Source organism: Canis lupus, chromosome 34, assembly GCF_003254725.2.
Source record: "Canis lupus dingo isolate Sandy chromosome 34, ASM325472v2, whole genome shotgun sequence".
Taxonomy (NCBI): domain Eukaryota; kingdom Metazoa; phylum Chordata; class Mammalia; order Carnivora; family Canidae; genus Canis; species Canis lupus.
In genome coordinates this window covers 19,587,667-19,607,777 of record NC_064276.1, presented here as the reverse complement: position 1 = coordinate 19,607,777, position 20,111 = coordinate 19,587,667, and positions in this window count along the sequence as shown.

Sequence of the window (20,111 nt, the reverse complement as noted above, 5' to 3'; positions counted from 1 at the left end):
GCTTACCTTTCTTTAGTGCCACGTACTAAATTTACATTTGAGGCTGTTCTGCCTCGGGTGCTGTAGTGGATCGAATGGCGGTTCCCCAATAGATATGTCCACTCAAAAACTGTCAGTGTGACTTTTTTTGGAAAGGGAGTTTTTGCAGATGTAATTACATTGTGGATCTTGAGATGAGATCATCCCAGATACGCGGGTGGGCCCTAATTCCAATGGCAAGTGTCCTTAGCAAAGAAGGCGAGCAGATGTAGAAAAGAAGGGAATGTGAAGTTGGAGGGAGAGATTACAGTCCTGCAGATACAAACCAAAAAGCCCAGGAATTGCTGGCAGCCACCAGAAGCAAGGAGGGAGTCCCCAGAGGAAGCTACTCTGCTGCCACCTTGATGGCAGACTTCCAGTCTCTAGAACTGCCAGAGAATCCATTTCTGTTATTTCTAGTCACTCAGCCTGTGGTGCATTGTTGAGGCAGCCCTAGCAAACTAATGCACTTAACTTCTTAAAATTGACTCTTCAGGGACGCCTGGGTGGCCCAGTCCATTAAGTGTCTGACTCTAGATTTTGGCTCAGGTCATATCAGGGTCATGAGATCCAGCCCTGCGTCCAGCCCCATGTCCAGCCCCACCCACATCGAGCTCCACACTGGACATGAAGCCAGCTGTAAGATTCCTTCTCCCTCTGCCCCTACCCCCACTTTCTCTTTTTCTAAAAAAAAAAAAAAAAAAAAAAAAAAAAAAAAAAATTTTACTCTTCAGTCCTGAGATGATTTTTCTTTTGTTCTATTTATTTCTTGAGTCCAAGCAACTCTTTTATTTTTTTTAAGATTTTATTTATTTATTTGAGAGAGAGAAAGAGAGAGAACACGAGTGGGGGGGCAGAGGAGAGGGAGAAGCAGATTCCCCACCGAGCAGGGAGCCTGACGTGGGGCTTCATCCCAGGACCACAGGATCCTGACCTGAGCGGAAGGCAGATGCTTAACTGACTGACTGCCCAGGCACCCTTTGGCAACTGTCTTTTAATCTCTTCCTGTTCTTTTTCCAAATCCACTTTTGTTTTTAATTTCTGATTATAGGCAGTTTTTTATATAATACTTTTTGAGGTTATTTAGTTAGTTCAATCTAGAATGTTGTCATTTAGTTTTCTTCTGCTTCATGGTGGTTTTATGTTGTTTGGATTTGTTTTGTTTTGTTTTGTTTTGTTTCTTTCCTATCACCCTTAGAATAGTGGAGGATTTTATCACTTGAGGTGTATTGATTCTCTCTTTCTTTACCTTTAGGTAAATTTGCCTAGATTTATTTCATTTTCTTCAATTCTTTCTGTGGATTTGGAATGGTTTAGAAGATTCTTAGTTTAATGGTGCCATCTTCTGTCAGTATGTGGCAAAGTAGAGCTTTTTAAAAAAATATTTTATTTAAGTTCAATTTAAGTACAGTTTTTTAAATATTTGTTTTTGGTGGTTGGGGAGGGATTGTCCTCCATATAAGATCCAAGCCTGTGATGTGGGCTGAAGAATATAATTTTATCTGTAGGCACTCACCTTTCCAATTCTGTATGGTTGAAACCTGTTGCCTTCTCAGGAAGAGCTTCCAAAAGCATAAGACATCCTTGCTCACTTCACATTTCCTTATATGGGACGCTTTTTTGGCACCATCCCCACCTTCACTACTTGCTTCTCTTTCTTTGTGTGCCCTCTCTTTCTAGCAACCACTGTTTGGGTACTTCCCACAAAAACAAGGACATGTAAACCAAGAAGGAACCAGCTAGGGGCAAGAAGGAGGAACAGAATTCAAAGAGGAGAGGGGCAAAGGGAGTTCCTGAAAGGAAACAATATTGTGGTGTAGGATTAGAGATGGCCAGCTCTGGAGGTACAGTTCCCCTACAGCCTCCCTCAAAACATGAAGGTAGGATCTAATATTTATAAGTAAGTATATTGAGAAAGTTTTTTTTATAGTTCCCTCAGAATTTGGGGATAAACTATGGATGTTACCAAAGAACACTAAGCAAGCAACAATAACAATAACAAAAAAAATGTGGGGCACCTGGGTGGCTCAGTTGCTTAAGCATCCAACTCTTGATCTCAGCGCAGGTCTTGATCTCGGGGATGTGAGTTCAAACCCTACATTGGACTCCATGCTGGGCATGGAGCCTACTTAAAAAAAAAAATCATTAACTCTGTCTGGGGTAGGAAGAATTTAAAAGAAAATGTAACCATGAAATATGGCTCACCTAATAACATTTATATAGTAAAAAATACAATGATTGAATATTGATTTAACCAAACATAATATTATTAGGATTGAATTAGGAGTGGAATATAGAAGTGTGTGTGGGTGAAGGGTGAATTGTAAGATAGCTAAGTTTTCATCTTCCATTGTAGAAAATAATTTCCAAAAACTGAAAAATAAAAATCTGGATCAAGCTTAGGAAGCACAAAGGTCACATTCTCCCTCTCCTGTCCTCCATACTAGATGCCTTCGCTCATACACCTCAGCTCCCTTGAAGGCAATTCCCCTCACCTTCTCTACATCACACTGTACTCTAAAGCTCAAATCAGGTCCCATATTCTTCTGCAAGTCACCCCTGTTTACTTGAACAAAATTGGGCCTCGAGCTCTCATATTCATAATTGATTACACTTTTCTGGCATCTCATATTTTTTTATAATAAATTTATTTTTATTGGTGTTCAATTTGCCAACATACAGAATAACACCCAGTGCTCATCCCGTCAACTGCCCCCCTCAGTGCCCGTCACCCATTCACCCCCACACACCGGCCTCCTCCCCTTCCACCACCCCTAGTTCATTTCCCAGAGTTAGGAGTCTTTATGTTCTGTCTCCCTTTCTGATATTTCCTACCCATTTCTTCTCCCTTCCCTTCTATTCCCTTTCACTATTATTTATATTCCCCAAATGAATGAGACCATATAATGTTTGTCCTTCTCCGATTGACTTATTTCACTCAGCATAATACCCTCCAGTTCCATACACGTTGAAGCAAATGGTGGGTATTTGTCGTTTCTAATGGCTGAGGAATATTCCATTGTATACATAAACCACATCTTCTTTATCCATTCATCTGTCGATGGACACCGAGGCTCCTTCCACAGTTTGGCTATTGTGGCCATTGCTGCTAGAAACATCGGGGTGCAGGTGTCCCGGCATTTCATTGCATCTGTATCTTTGGGGTAAATCCCCAACAGTGCAATTGCTGGGTCGTAGGGCAGGTCTATTTTTAACTCTTTGAGGAACCTCCACACAGTTTTCCAGAGTGGCTGCACCAGTTCACATTCCCACCAACAGTGTAAGAGGGTTCCCTTTCTCAGCATCCTCTCCAACACTTGTGGTTTCCTGCCTTGTTAATTTTCCCCATTCTCACTGGTGTGAGGTGGTATCTCATTGTGGTTTTGATTTGTATTTCCCTGATGGCAAGTGATGCAGAGCATTTTCTCATGTGCATGTTGGCCATGTCTATGTCTTCCTCTGTGAGATTTCTCTTCATGTCTTTTGCCCATTTCATGATTGGATTGTTTGTTTCTTTGGTGTTGAGTTTAATAAGTTCTTTATAGATCTTGGAAACTAGCCCTTTATCTGATACGTCATTTGCAAATATCTTCTCGCATTCTGTAGGTTGTCTTTTAGTTTTGTTGACTGTATCCTTTGCTGTGCAAAAGCTTCTTATCTTGATGAAGTCCCAATAGTTCATTTTTGCTTTTGTTTCTTTTGCCTTCGTGGATGTATCTTGCAAGAAGTTACTGTGGCCAAGTTCAAAAAGGGTGTTGCCTGTGTTCTCCTCTAGGATTTTGATGGAATCTTGTCTCACATTTAGATCTTTCATCCATTTTGAGTTTATCTTTGTGTATGGTGAAAGAGAGTGGTCTAGTTTCATTCTTCTGCATGTGGATGTCCAATTTTCCCAGCACCATTTATTGAAGAGACTGTCTTTCTTCCAATGGATAGTCTTTCCTCCTCCTTTATCGAATATTAGTTGACCATAAAGTTCAGGGTCCACTTCTGGGTTCTCTATTCTGTTCCATTGATCTATGTGTCTATTTTTGTGTTCATATTTTGTTTTATATTAGTAGATAGCAGTAATTTGCAATTTGCAGCAAATGCTGAGCCCTCAGAGGAGGCAGGAGAATAATAAATGTTCAATAGGTACAGACATCCAAGAGAGGATGCAGCGTCTTACTTACCATACTTACTATACTCACTTGCCTACTTAGAATAGAATGAGGCAGGGGAAAAAAGGTGCTGATAAGGGCTGGGGAGCAGAGAAATAAGGCCAAGGTGTTTGGCATCACCCCTTCAAAATAAGTTTCCTAGAAGAGGCCTTGAAACAGACATGGAGAGAGGAGTGAGCAAGAATTGATATTTGAGATATTTGTGTTTTTGCTATGTATTTTTTCCTCCAGACAACCATTCTAACAATGGTTCAAGAGAAAATTACTAAAGAATCTCAACAGCAACTACAGTGTTAATGTAATTTGTCTAACCTACAGTGCTAATCTAATTTGTTGGGGCCTTCTGTGTGTCAGGCACTACTGATAGCCCCACCAAATGTAATGGCGATGCCCTTGTTAATACAATAATTGGATTCACAAGTTTACTTCCCCTTCATAAGCTTACTCAAAGTCTGACCTCATGCAGCCCCTCCATCTCACTCATGATCTCTTGATTTTCTGACCTCAGAGCATTTCTTTCTGGATCACCTTGGAGTAGACAGAAGGAGACCCCGGCCCAGATGCCCTCCGAGGCCCTTTATCGCAGCCTGTCTCCATCCTTCCAGCTTCTGCCTGCTTTGTAGTTAACAGCCAACACCTGTGACCTTCGCAGGCTTTCTCTCCCAGGCAGTAGGGCTGCTTATCCTTATTGAGAGTGGGAGGTGCCTGTGTGTTTTACATCTACCTTCTACCCCTCGCTGCCCCCCCAATCCCCCCCCACACACACACACAGACACATAGCTCCTATGTTATCAAACAAACAGGTGAAACAAACTTTCAGGAGTCAGTTACTCCCAGAGGTATCTACAATTCAGGTGAAAGCTGACACTTCATCAGAAACTGCAGCCTTGCTTAACCTTTCTCCCCTATCCTGCTGCTGCGTTTCCTTACTAGTTTCTTCCTTAATGTATCACTAGCACCTGAATCCTTGACTCAGGATCTGATTCTGGGAGGATCCAATTTAAGATAGTTGGTACCAGAAACGGTCCTAGGAAGTACCCTCTAAGGATAAGATTCTGGAGTTGGATCGTAGGTTGGCCAGAAGGAAATGACTCCCTGCTAGTGGTAATAGGCCCTGACACACTAGCGTTGCAATTACTAAAACTTTCACTGAGACAGTACGGAGGTAGACGGGAATGCATGAACTTATTCATTATCAGCAGCATTTGAGAGATACAAGGGAACTCATAATTATGACTACCACAGAATTTGGTAACTTTCACTGGGTCTTCCTGATACATCAAGAAAGGCCTGCCATCTGCAGCATAGAATTATACACCATTAAAACAAAGACAAAACAAAAAACGGCTCCTAGCATGATACTGAGCCCTGATAGAGACAGAGAATCCGATCTTAGGAACTCAAGTAACTGGGACCAGAGCTGCCCCATCTTGAGCTGAGAGCTGTCTGAATTCCTAAGTCATAATGTTGGGCAGGCCCAACAAGAAGCCATCCAGAAGTGGTATATTCTGGATGTGGCTGGAGCTGGTGCAGAGGACACAGATAATCTGTGTGGAAGGTCAGCTCTGTTTTCACTCATTACTCATCACCCATGCACCAGTAACTTCTCTGCTAGCATGAAGTGAACTCTCCCCTCTCATGGCAGAGTTCCTTTGATCTACCAACAAAGGAGGAAAATAACCAGGTCTGATTCATGGATGGATTGAATATGTTGGTATAAGCCCCAAATCAACCATGGACTATATATATATCCTCACTCAGGGGTGGCCCTGAAAGACAGTGGAGAGGGGAAGTTCCCCAGCTGGACAGAGTTTGGACATTGCATCTGGTCATCTACCTTATATGGGGAGAGAAGTGGCCTGTGGTAAGGATGTGCATATAGAGATTCATGGACAGCAGTGAATGTCTTAGGGATTGATTAGGGACCTGGAAGGAGAAGGATTAAAGCCATCTGGAGAAGAAGCATACAGATGAACCTATGAGAGTGGGCTCAAAGTGTGAATATGTTCCATGCCCACCAGTACCACGTGTTTCACGCCCACCAGTAAGTATTCCTGCAGAAGAGACATACCACAAGCCGGACATTCCAATGGATGTCAGTTTGCCTCATTCTTGGCCATATCACTGACCAGCAAGCCCATGAACAAAGCCAGCCACGAAGGCAGAGATGAAGACACACTATTTATGAGCCCATAGCTCCCTTTCACCCAGGTGAACCTAACTGCTGGTATTGCTGAACATCTGACCCATCAGAAACAGAAACCAACACTGAGTCCAAATATAGCGTTAGCCCTTAAGAACAATGAGTCACTTTTCACTAAGTGAAAAGTTGATTACATTGGACCCTGTTCACTCTGAAAAGGAAAGCATTTTTCCTGATTGCAGTTTGATGTATATTCCAGGAATGGGCTTGCCTTTCCTTCCCACAGCCTCATTTCACTAGCCAAGACCCACAGAGCATCTGATTTACCAGCATGAAATGTTGCACAACAATGCTTTGAATGTGTGTCCGTGGGCACAAAACTCTAGGATCCATTAGTTCTACCACATACTACATCATCCAGAGGCTGGTGGCCTAATAGAGCGTTGACAGCCTCTTAAAGGCACAGCTGAAGTGCCAGCTTGGAGGTTATACCCTGTGAGGATGGAATCTGTGTAATCAATGGATAGAACATAGAAATTTGGCAATCAACCAGCAGAAGTAGGAAATGACCCCATTACCTTCACTCCCACTTGAATAATTTGTACTTCTTGTTCCTGCAAACTTAGGCTCTGTGGGTCTGAAGGTCCTGGTACCCAGGGGAGGTATGCTTCCACCAGAGGATATATTAAGAATTCAATTAAACTTAAAGCTATGGCTACCATCTGGTTACTGCCAGTAAACCAAAAGATACAAAAAGAGGTTGCCATACTATCAGGGGAATTGACTCTGAGGAAGTAGAACTGTGCTTCATAATGAAGGTGGGGGGTGTATGTTTGGTGCTCAGGTGGCTCACTGGGATATTTCTTGGTACTTCTATGGCCAATATTAAGTGTGAATGGGTAGCTGCAGAGCCATGGCCTAATAAAGGCATGGTAACCAGAAGCTCAGAACCCTGAGGTTGAAGGTCTAGATCATCTCACCAGGCTAGCCACGTAGCCTACCAGAAATTGTAGTCAAGGGCAAGAGGGGAATCTAGAGCAGATAGTAGCAGAGAAAAATGACAAACATTACAATCTCAGGACTAACTGCAGTAGTGAGGGCTATGGCTTCTCTCATGAACATACCTCTCATAACTTACCCCCAGAAACCTGGGCCAAAGGTACCTTTTTCTCCACATCCTTGCCAACACTTGTTAGCTCTTGTCTTTTTGATGATAGCCTTTTTAAGTTTCTGTGAAATAGTGTCCTTTTTCCTTTGATTTGCATTTCCTGATGATTAGTGATGTTGAGCACTTCTTGATGTACCTGTTGGCCATTTGTATGTTTTCATTGGAAACTGTCTATTTGGTTCCTTCTCCCTCCAACCAGTTTTTAATTGGATTATCTGTTTGTTTGCTATTGAGTTGTAGGAGTTCTTTATGTATCTTTGATTTGTAACTATCAGATATAAGATTTGCATCCTATATCTACCCTATAGGTTGCCTTTTTATTTTGTTGATTGTTTCTTTGCTATGCAGAAGCTTTTTAGTTTGATATAGTTCTACGTCTTTTTTTTGGCTTTTGTTGTTGTGCTTTTGGTATCATATCCAAAAATATCATTCCCAAGACCAATGTGAAAGAGTTTTATTCATATGGGTTTTTTCCTATGAGTTTAGTGATTTCAGTTCTTATGTTTAAGTCTGTGGTCCATTTCAAGTTAGTTTTGTGAGTGGTGTAAGGCAGGGGTCCAATTTCATTCTTCTACATGTGATAATCCAGTTTTCCCTGCTCCTTTATTGAAGACTATCCTTTCCCTATTGTATACCTTCTAGGTAGCATGTAGGTAGCATGTTTGGTTTTTTTTCTTTTTACCCATCCACTACTTGATATCTTTTGATTGAAGAATTCAGTCCATTTACCTTTAGAATGATTATTGATAGATAAGGACTTACTAATGTCATTGTATTCTTTTTTGGCTGGTTTTGTAGTTCTTTTTTCCCTTTCTTCATTTCTGCCTTCCTTTGTGAATTATTGATTTTCCTTAGTGGCTCTGATTTTCTTCCTTTTATCTTTTGTGATTCTACTCTAGGTTTTTGTTTTGCAATTCCTGTGAGACATTTATAAAAATTTTTATATGAATAACACTCTATTTTATGCTGATAAAAGTTTAACTCAAATCACATTAAAAAACTCTAAACTTTGACTCCCTGCTTTTATGTTTTTGATGTCATAATTTACATCTTTTTATATTGTGTATCCATTAACAAACTTGTAGCTATAGTTATTTTTAATATTTTGTCTTTTAACCCCGATGCCAGAATTAAGTAGTTAACACACTACATTAGTATTAGAGTATTCTGAATCTATGTTTGTATCTACCTTGGTGTATATTTTCTCATTACTAATTAGCGTCCTTTTGTTTAAGCTTAAAGAACTTCTTTTATCATTTCTTGTTAAGCAGGTTCAGCAGTGATGAATTCCTTCAGCTTTTACTTATTGGGCAAGGTCTTTATTTCACCTTCATTTCTAAAGGACAATTTTGCTGGATAGAGTATTCTTGGTTGGCAGTTTTTTCATTCAGTCCTTGGAATGTATCATCCCATTCTTGCCCAGCCAGCAAGATCTCTACTGAAAGGTTCACCAATAGTGTTATGGGGATTTCCTTGTTGAGGGAATGTTTTTCCTTTTACTTCTTTTTAAATTCTTTGTCTTTGAGTTTAGACTGTTTTATTATATTATGTCGAGGGTAAGACCTCCTTGGCCTGACATTTTGGGGTGACCTATTAGCTTCATGAAATTGCATGTTTAAATCTCTCCTCAAATTTGGGAAATTCTCAGCCATTACTTCTTTAAATAAGTTTTCTACCACATTTCTCTCTCTTCTGGTGGGACTCCAATGATGTGCATTATTTCCCTTGGTGGTTTCTCATAGTCCCACCAAGTCTCATGGCCCACCGAGTCTCATGGGCTCTTTTCATGGTTTTTTCCTTTTGTTCCTCTGATTGATACTTCAATTGGTCTGCCTTCTAGCACACTGATTCTTTCTTTTGCTCAGTCAAGTCTATCGTTGAAGCTCTCTATTGAATTCTTCAGTTATTGTATTCTTCAAATCCATGTTTCTTTGTTTTTTCATATTTTCTATCTCGTTGTTGAACTTATTTTTGTATTGTTTTCCTGATATCATTAAATTGTTTATCTGTGTTCACTTTCAGCTCTTTGAGCATTTTTAGAACAATTATTTTGAATTCTTTGTCAGACAGTTCTTGGATATCCATTCTTTTGGACCAGTTACTAGCAGCTTAATGTCTGTATTCCTTAAGTGGAGTTATGTTCCCCTTATTCTTAATGATTCCTGAGGCCCATGTAGGTGCCTGTGCATTAGAAGAACTAGACTTTAGGAACTGACTTTGGTAAGGGAAGACATTCACTTGCAGGTGGGGGCATGCTGAAGTGTGCTGTGACCCCAGGTCTAGTAGTAGAGGGCTCCAACTATGGGAGCATGTGGCAATACCAGGTCCGGGGGAGGCATGATATCTCTTCGGCTCAGGCCGCTGGAGTCCCCAGCATCAACAACTATGTGTGCATGGTGAGGATGGGGAGAGGAGTTAGCAATGGTTGTAACAGCTGTTGTGATATTCAGTGGTACCTCCAGGTCCAGCACCTAGGGGTCAGAGCTGGTGGTGTGTACACTCTGAGCTGTGGGAGCCAGCTGCAGGTGCCTATGTAATGGCAGGAACCAGTTGCAGATACACATATCCAGGGCAGGCAGCAAGGGCCAGGGACAACTCTGGGTTCACTGACAGCTACAGAGGCCCTAAGTGTCAATAGGATTTTCTGTAGTGCAATCTCCCACTGCATGTGTGTACTTCAGTAGAGACTGGTATCAGGAGTTGGGTCAGAGGATTACAGATCACAGATGGAGGGGCTAGCTATACATTAGTACAGTGGTACAGGCCAGTTATAAAATGCAAGGCCTGATCTGGGCACATAAGCAGCTATGGGGGCCCATGGCTGCACAGTCTCTGTGGTGTGTGCACCGGGGGGTGTGCACTACAGTAAAGGCTTGTGATGGCTGTCTGGTCAGCAGCATGCAAGGGAACAGCTGGAGGGTCTAGCCCTGAGTACACACATAGCAGTCAGTGGGGGGGATGGTCAACAGTGAACATCTAGGCTGATGCAGTCACAGAGGTCCGAGTTAGCTGCCAGTGTGGATCCCAGGCTCTGGCAGGGGCAGAGTGGTGGGGGTGGTGATGGAGCAACAGGGACTCAGGTGGCTGGCATCAGTGAACACAGATACCCATAGAGCCAAAGCTGGTGAACCATGCAGAGGGGTCTGGCAGCTGTGCTGGCCATTTGTTCTTTCTTTAGGGTGAAAGCTGCTGGGTCTGTCTGTGTAGCAGGTCACTGTGAACCACAATTGGTCCTGCTGCATGGCTGCTCTCAGTAGCCCCTGCTTTCCTTTTTGTTCCTAGCTATCTCTATACATCTCAGTTTTGCCTGTCCGGGTGGGGCAGAACTGAAGCAGGTCTTTTCTGTGGTGCCATGACAGGCTGGAGAAGCTAGTTGCTTAGCCTGCTTTTCCTTTCCTGAGCAGAGGAGCTCTTTCTAACTGGGAAGTTCCCACTTGGCCCTGAGCATACCGCTTGGCAAGGCAGGGTGATGCAGACAGAATGAAGCTGTCCTCCTCCTCGTGCAGTTATGCTGAGTTTTTTTGTTGTTGTTGTTCCACTGTGTTGCTAAAATTTCTTAAGTGGACCCCAGAGCTGTTTTTGTTCATAGCTAGCTATCTAATTATTGCTCTTTATGTGGGGACAGGAGCTGGGGTCTCCTGTGTCACCATTTTGATGATATCACTCTCCTCATCATTATCATTATCATTATCATTATAATCTTTGTAACTTGATCACATGGCACCAGGATTGGGCAAAATGTATGTACATCAGCATTTATCAGTTGGATGAACACGTGGTTGGATAGGTGAATGGAGGAACAAATTTACTTAAACAAAGTTAAACAAATATTTTTTAGAAGTTCTAAAAGAAAAAGTTGCAAAGAAATGGCTGGCAGGATTAGTGCACACTAGATTCAGAGTTTAAAATGAACTTTAACGTCTGCACTAGAGAGTCTGTCCCAAGTGAAGATTGCTGAGTTAGGCAATAGTAGAAACTTCAGCATAAGGATAAACTTAGAAAGTGTTCCTACTCTTGAGTAGTGGCCCGGCAGTGCTGGTGTCCTTCCAGCTAGTAAACATGGAATATTGCTATGTGGCTTCTGATGGAATTTACCATGGTCTGATAGGAAATAATTCACATGAGCAAAACCGAAGCGAAAAAAGCTGAGATTACTAACTGCTGGCCAAGTAGAGCAGACAGTGAGATCAGCGTGGTCACCACAGGCCAAACCACTAACTCCCTTCTCTTGGTAAGTAAGCACTGCCTGGAGCATTAGAATCAACTATGGTTGGATTATTTTATTGTAAAAGTGGCTACTCAGGGTTTCTCCATGTTTTTACTTTCATCTAGAACTCTCAGTTGAATATTACTTTATTACTCAGTTCCCAGGGCCATACACTTTCCCTGTGCAATATGTTCCAGGAACAGGAGGTTTCCTATTTGGAAAAGAGGTACTCATGTAAAGCCCTAGCGGATACTTCCCCCTTGCTCTCCCTCCGCAGAGATTCATAAGGGCTTACAGCCTCTGTGTCAGCGTGAGCTGCAGGGTTTAAGACATGCAGCCATGTTCATGTCTGTGCCTGGGACTGGTCCTTTCCATTCATCTAATCATGCCTCCGATAGACCTTTGGCAAGTGGGTTTCAGAGCGTCCCAATAAAGAAACTTGTGAAACTTTCCCCCACTTATTTTTAGGCTCCTTCCATCTGTCTTTGGAAAGAGGTAGAAACAAACATCTGAGGCAGCACAGTGAGAGCTCTGGGCAGTGCCAGGGTCTGAGGCTGCAGTTCTGGCTCTGTTTGTTCAGCTGTGCGGCCCACCTGTAGGCTGCCCCAGAGCAGAGATGTTGTCATTAGAGACATACACACACCTCCTCGCCACAGAAGGACAGACCAGATCTCATGTCTGGAAAGAGTGGGTCACTTCTGTAGCGACAGACTTGACCGATTCAGTTACTCAAAGCAACTACACTACTGTGCCGCCTCTGCTATCTTGCTGCCTCTACTCCCCTTCCTGGCTGACCTAGCTACACGCGTGCACTCCCTCCACGAGGGACTTCTCTGTCAGAGGGCATCTTGTTTCCCCAGACCTTGCTTCATGCTTTGGCCTTGGCCCTTTACTGGAGGCTCCATCTCCCTCGAACCTTGACCCGAATAGGACAGCGAGGCCTTGGTGTGAAGTGGACCTGCCTCCATGGCAGCCATCACTGTCTTCCTCTTCTTGTTTCTTCTTTGAACACCAGTGCCAGGCACCAGCCACTCTCACTGCCTCTCCTTACCACCATCCTCACTGCTGCGAGAGCCACAGGCTGCTCCTGCCACACTGAATTCTCAGTCTTCCGTAAGTGTTGCAGGGAATCTGAATTTAGAGACTTTCCTCAGACTTGCCCCACAGTTCCTCTCGTCCTAATTCTATAACAGAGCAATAGAACAATCTGTGTCCCTTTCCTCTCCTTTTGTGACCCCCTGAACTTGAGCCAGGCCTGCTAAGCCTAGAAGGGCAGACTGCTCCCCTAAGCCTGGGCCTTTGGCAGCAATCTGTATGACTGTATAAAATAATTTATGGTTTGCCTATCAGAGTCCACTTTCAATCTGTTTGGCTAGCAGATGTTGGGCCTTCACTGCTTTAGGGAAAAGGGGACTTGAGCCAAAAGCAAAGAAAGACACAGAAGATAATCTTGGACTTTTGTATTTTCAAGGGTCCAGATCTGGGGTTAGTGTGCTTTAAAAAAAATTTTAGGAGAAGGTTTCACTATGTGTGCTTTTTGCCTTCATTTGTTTTTTGTTTTTTGTTTGTTTTTTGCTTTTTGCCTTCTATATTGACTTTTTTTTTTTTTAAAGATTTTATTTATTCATTCATGAGAGACACACAGAGAGGCAGAGACACAGGCAGAGGGAGAAGCAGGCTCCATGTGGGGAGCCCAATGTGAGGGACTCTATCTCAGGACCCTGGGATCATGACCTGAGCCGAAGGCAGACACTCAACTGCTGAGCCATCCAGGTGCCCCTATACTGACTTTTGAACCTTACAACTAGATAGGAATATGATTCCACTGTGCAGTTTTATAAAGAAACTAGAATTTTATAGCCAGGCAATTTGTTTTTCATGAAAACAGAAAGACATTTTCAGATATGTAAGGACTTGTGTACCCTTGAAACAAGTTTTTGAAGATGTATTGCAACAGAATGATAAATGGAGCAAATTAAGAGCATCAAGATTGGGGATATTACAGTATAAAATGATTATTGCTGAGTAATTAATCTATTTAAAATAGAAATATTCCTTAAAATATGCTGTAACTGGTTATTAAACTGAATGATATCATCAAAAATTATTCTCCATACAATATTCTGAATCTGAAATCCTCTAATTAAAAAATATATATATATAAATTCAATTAATGAACATGTAGTGTATTATTAGTTTCAGAGGTGGAGTTCAGTGATTCATCAGTTATATATAACACCCAGTGCTCATTATATCAGGTGCCCTCTTTAATGCCCATCACCCAGTTACCCTATTCCCCTTCCCCTTCAGCAACCCTCAGTTTGTTTCCTAGTGTTAAGAGTATCTTATGGTTTGTCTCCCTCTTTGATTTCATTTTATTTTTCCCCCCTTTCCCCTACATTCATTTGTTTTGTTTCTTTAATTCCATATATGAGTGAAATCACATGATAATTATCTTTCTCTGAGTGACTTCTCTCGCTTAGCATAATATTTCACTCTAGTTTCATCCACATCATTGAAAATGGTACAATTTTGTTTTTTGGGGCTGAGTAATACTCCATTGTTTATATATACTACATCTTCTTTATCCATTCATCTGTCAATGGACATCTGGGCTCTTTCCATAATTTGGCTATTGTGGACATTATTGCTATAAGTATTGGGGTACAGGTGCCCCTTTGGATCACCGCATTTGTATCTTTTGGGTAAATGCCTAGTAGTGCAACTGCTGGGTCATAGGACTAAAATCCTAATAGTAACAAAGGTTAAGGATAGGGAATAGAGAATAAAAGTTTGTCAAACTTACTTTGTTTATATAGAAATATAAGATATCGTTTCATTTTTGACTCTGACAAGGAGTGAAATATAGGGTAAAGTACTTTTGCAAAGCTTTGAGTAGAATGACATATGGGATATATATACTATGCTATATCAAATGTATATTATACAAAGCTCTGAAAATGATAAAAGGAAAACCTATATAATAAAAGGAGAAAACAAAAAATAGTTGGAAGTATAAAACAGAATGAAAAAAGGTAACAGTTAAAGATAATTATGATGGTACATTAAAATGATTTTAAAATAAATTAAAATCTCCCTATTAAAAGGCTAACATTCTTGGGCACCTGGGTGGCTCAGTTGGTTAAGCATCTGACTTCAGCTCAGGTCATGATCTCAGCATCCTGAGATCGAGCCCTGCATCAGGCTGCACACTCAGTGGGGAGTCTGTTTCTCCCTCTCCCTCAGCCCCTCCTCTTGCTTGTGTTCTCTCTCTCAAATAAATAAAATCTTTTAAAAAATAAAAATAAAAACATAAAAGGCTAGCATTCTGAGTCAGAAAACAAAATCTAATAATGTATTGGTTTTAAGAAATGCACTTAAAACCAAATGAGACTCCAAAAAGCCTTATATGCAAAAGGATGGTCATGAGTATATCAGATCTTCTTAACAAATAGTACTGAGGCAACTGAATATCCACATACTCCAAAAAATGAAGTTGGACTCCTTGTCTTATACCTATCCCAGAACTAATTCAAAATGGATCATTGACCCAAATATGAGAATAAAGCTATAAAGATCTTACAAGAAAACAGAAATAATCTTAATGACCTTAGGCAAAGTTTTATTAGATATGATACCAAAAGAATAAGGAACAAAAGAAAAATAAACTTCATAAAAATTAAAAATTTGTGTGCTTTGAATGATACCATTGAAAAAGTGAAAGCCCACAGAATGGGAGAAATATTGGCAAATCATATATCCAAAAAGGGACTTTTATCCAGAATTTATAAAGGACTCCTAAAAAACTCAATTATAAAAAGACAAAATTAACCCATTTTTTTTAATGGGCAAAGGTTTTGAATAGATATTTCTTCAAAAGGATATACAAATGGCTGATAAGCACTTGAAAAGATATACTGGGTGATATCATCATGATGGCAGCATAGGTCATTCCTTATTTCAGCCTCCCTCACAAGAACACCAACTAGCAACTATTCATAGACAAGATACTATTGTGAAAATCCCATAACCCAGGGGTGAGACTGAGGAACTCCTTGGGGCCACAGAGACCCAGACGGACGACTACATTAGAAGGGTTAGAAGAGTTGGGGCGCATGGGTGGCTCAGTTGGCTGTGTCAGACTCTTGGATTGGGCTCAGGTCATGATCTCGTGATCGTTGGATCAAGCCCCAAGTTGGAGTCTGTGCTGAGCTTTATATTCTTTCTCCCTCTCTCTTCTTCCAGCTCATGCTCTCTCTTTTTCTCTCTCTCAAATAAAAAAAAATATTTAAAAAGAAGGGAAGAGAGGGACGCCTGGTTGGCTCAGTGGTTGAGCGTCTGCCTTGGGCTCAGGGCATGATCCTGGAGTCCCAGGATTGAGTCCCATGTCAGGCTCCCTGCATGGAGCCTGCTTCTCCCTCTGCCTGTGTCTCTGCCTCTCTATATATCTCTCTCATGAATAAATAAATAAAATCTTTTTTAAAAAAAATAAAAAATAAAAAATAAAAAGAAGGGAAGAGAAGAGGCAGCTTGCGTGTTTCATTCCACCATCCACTTGGACAGACACTTTGGCGATGAAAATGTCAGCAGGCCACCTGGCAAGTGGCAGACCAGCGGGCCGGTGGTGCAGATCACCTTGAATGATATGGCAGGGAGCACAGGACACAGCAGAAGCCCCAAGAAGTCGTCCCCATGTGGAGAGGCCATTGGTAATGGCAGTGAGGTTTGGTTCTACTCCAGGAAACATTTTCAAAAGGTAGGAATTTACCCTGAGGGTTATTTTGCTTCCTCTTTGTATTAAACACGAAACTCCCCTTTCAGTCTTGGTGATTGGTCCTTTGGATTTCCCCAGTTACATATGCCTACTTGAAAAATCCAGAAACGTGTGGAAAGCTTTGATGTGCATAGTGCTTTCGAGCGTGGGCTCCAGAGCTGGACTGTACCCTGCTCGTACCACTAGAGCAGGCTCTTCCACTAATACCTACTTGTTACTTCCGTTCGTACCCGACCTGTTCAGGCCTCTGTTGCCTCGTCCGTAAAATGGGAATAACAAAATTGTCGATCTCCTTGTTGTGAGGATTACATGAGTTAATACTCATCGAACCCTCAGAACAGAGCCTGACACATCCTACAGCCCTGATTAGGCAGAGAGCCACACCAGCCCCCCTGTCCAACTGTTAAGCATAACCTCTGCAAAACCTGCAAAAACAGGGAGCCTGAACAGTGACCCTGGCAGGCTCAGAGCCCAGCCTGTGATCCTGCCTGCTTGCTGAACACAACCTTTGGCCTTGCACAGGCAGGGAGCCCTGATGGTGACTGGACTCGATTGCAGAGTATAGTGGGCCCAACCTGATGAAGGAACCCAGACGTCAGCGCTGCCTGGCCGGAGAGCACAGTCTCTAGCCCCACCCAACTGCAGGATACAGCTGGAGGCCCCTTCTGACCACAGGACCTGGCCAGCAACCTTGCTTTTACATGGCTGGCAAGTTTCTGTTGGCTGTTCCCAAGAGGCTTCAGTTCTCAGGACTTTTCTGCAGGACTGCTGGAGTGTCCTCATGACATGATGGTTGGCTTGCCCTAGAGCAAGTGATCCAGATGAAAGCAAGGTGGAAGCTACAATGTCTTTGTGACCTAACCTCAGAAATAATAAACTGTCATTTCCTCAGTATCCTACTGGTAACACTGATCAGTACTCTCCAGCATGGGAAGGAATTTCATAAAGACATGAAACCAGGAGGTGAGGGTCAGTGGGGTTCATTTTGAAGCCTGGCTACAACAATCTGCCTTATTGACCCTAACCCTGCCACATACAAAATATATTCACTGCTTCCAAATCCTTCTTGCTCCTCAGACCTCAGATGGCGGGGGATCCCTGGGTGGCTCAGCGGTTTAGCGCCTGCCTTTGGCCCAGGGTGCGGTCCTGGAGTCCCGGGGTCAAGTCCCGCGTCAGGCTCTTGGCATGGAGCCTGCTTCTCTCTCTGCCTGTGTCACTGCAGATATTCTACAAAAAAAATATGTTATAATTTATACAATTTTCCTTAGAATTGGACATGCGGTTTTTTATACTTGTTTCCCCCCACAAAAGTGTAATTACAAAGACATCCCTACTGTTCTGGAGACATTTTTGTGATGTATTTTTAAATTTTAAAAAGTGGGATGTGATCTTATGTACGTGTGTGTATGTATGGATATATAGTATTTTAAAATAGAATTGGGAACTGCTAGCAGAGATTATCTTTGGATGATAGGATGCAGATGACTTTTTCCCCTTTATGATTTCATGCTTTTAACAGTGAATATGTACTACTATTATCATCAGAAAAAGCATTAAAAAAAAAAAAAAAGGAATCCTGCCCATCCCTCAAGACTGTCACCCATTAAGACTACCCAAATCCCTGTCAAGTCAATCTCTTTTTTTTCTATAATTTCATTATCGTTCTTTTCCTTGTACAATCCCATTTCTTATTATTTGGCATTTGTATGGTACTCTTCTCCAGTTATAAATGCCTGCCTAGCAGCGTGAGTGTACCACCTAGGTCTGGCGCTCCAGAAAATGGCCTCGCTGCTCTCACCTAAGCCTGACACCACACACAGGCAAGGCAGGCCCGTTCTCCCAGGCTCTGATTTCTTGGAGGGCAGGCACTGTGGCCATTTGTCACTGTCTCCCACTACCACCCATTGGACTGAAGTCCTCTTCCTATTAGAAACTTGTTATCCAGTCAGTGCTGAAAAGGACTGGCTGGTGGTATAAATGAGTCAGGTGGTGGGATTTTTATGGGTGCCCCAGGCCTTTTCCTCTTTCCTGCAACTGATGTCATTATCCCGGCCACGGGGAGGAATTTTCTGGCCTGGAAAAGTGGAAAGTGACCCTGGACAATAATGCACTCCCTATTAAATCACAGCACATCCCAGAGGGCTGCCCAGCGCATCACAAGGAAAGAAGAAACCAAGATCACACAGGAGGCCGGAGCTAGGACTGGTGGGGGTGGCAGTTGGGGCGTCCAGGTGTGCCCCTCTCCCCTCCCATTTCCGGCTACAGAACTGGTACCCTAGGGGTGTGGGCTCAGCACGCTGTCAGGGTGCAAAGGTTTCTGTAAGAACAAAGAGCCTAAGAGTTGGGCTTTGGTCAGTGAGGAGAGCTACTGGGGTGGCCGACGAATCTCTCGCTGGAATGGCCTTTCCCTTTGTGGGCTGGCTCTCCCAAGTGGTTGGTGAGGTGAGGAGGAGCCAGGGACTCGTTCTTTCTCCCTCATGTCCAACATAAACACCTTTTTAAAAAGCAGCAGATTAACTAGAGTGGGAAGTAGGGGAAAGGCAGCCTGAGGAGGCTGCAGAGTTCCCCTCCAGACGCAGATAGAGGGGCCCAGGCCACCTAGCTCACCAGCTAAGAGGACCTGACAGATTTAGGGCCACTGTAAATGTGGCGAGAACAAACCTCAGTTCCCAGAAGTCTATTTTTCTGTCACTTCTATCCTGAGCTCCCTTTCCACTGGGGTCTGGACAGAAACCCAGTCTGCGTTGATAGGGCATTACAGCTGAGTTCCAGGAAGCTTACAGCACTAAAGCACTGGGTGCAGGTGCCAGAAGTAAATACGGGCATATCTTGTTTCGTTGTACTTCACTTTATTGCACTTTGTGGATACTGCATTTTTTAAGAAAGTTTGTGGCAACCCTGTGTCAAGCAAACCTACTGGCATGCTTTGTCCAACAGCACTTGCTCAGTTCCTCTATGTCACATTTTAATAATTGTTGCCATATATCCAAGTTTTTCATTATTATTATATTTGAATTGCTGCAATTTCAGATAAAACTTGAATGGATGAGGAGTTGCTTCTCACGGAGGAGCAAAGAAAGTGGTTTCTTGAGATGGAACTCTCCTGGTAAAGATGCTGTAAAAATTGTTGAAATGACAACAAAGGATTTAGAATATTATATCAATTTAGTTGATTAAGCAGTGGCAGGAGGGACGCCTGGGTGGCTCAGCCGTTAAGCGTCTGCCTTTGGTCAGGGCGTGATCCCAGGGTCCTGGGATCGAGTTCCTCATCCGGCTCCCTGCATGGAGCCTGCTTCTCCCTCTGCCTGTGTCTCTGCCTCTCTCTGTGTGTCTCTCATGAATACATTAAAAAAAAAAAGCGGTGGCAGGGTTTGAGAAGACTGATCCCCAATTTGAAAGAAGTTCCACTGTGGGTAAAATGTATCAAACAAGATTGCATGCTACAGAGAGATTGTTCATGAAAGGAAGAGTCAATGTGGCAAACTTCGTTGTTTTTTTGTTTTGTTTTGTTTTGTTTTGTTTTGTTTTGTTTTGTTTGAGAGAGAGAGAGTACAAGTGAGGGGCGGTGAGGGGCAGGGGGGGAGGGAGAGAATCATAATTAGACTCCATGCTGAATGTGAGCGCAGAGCCTGATGCAGGGC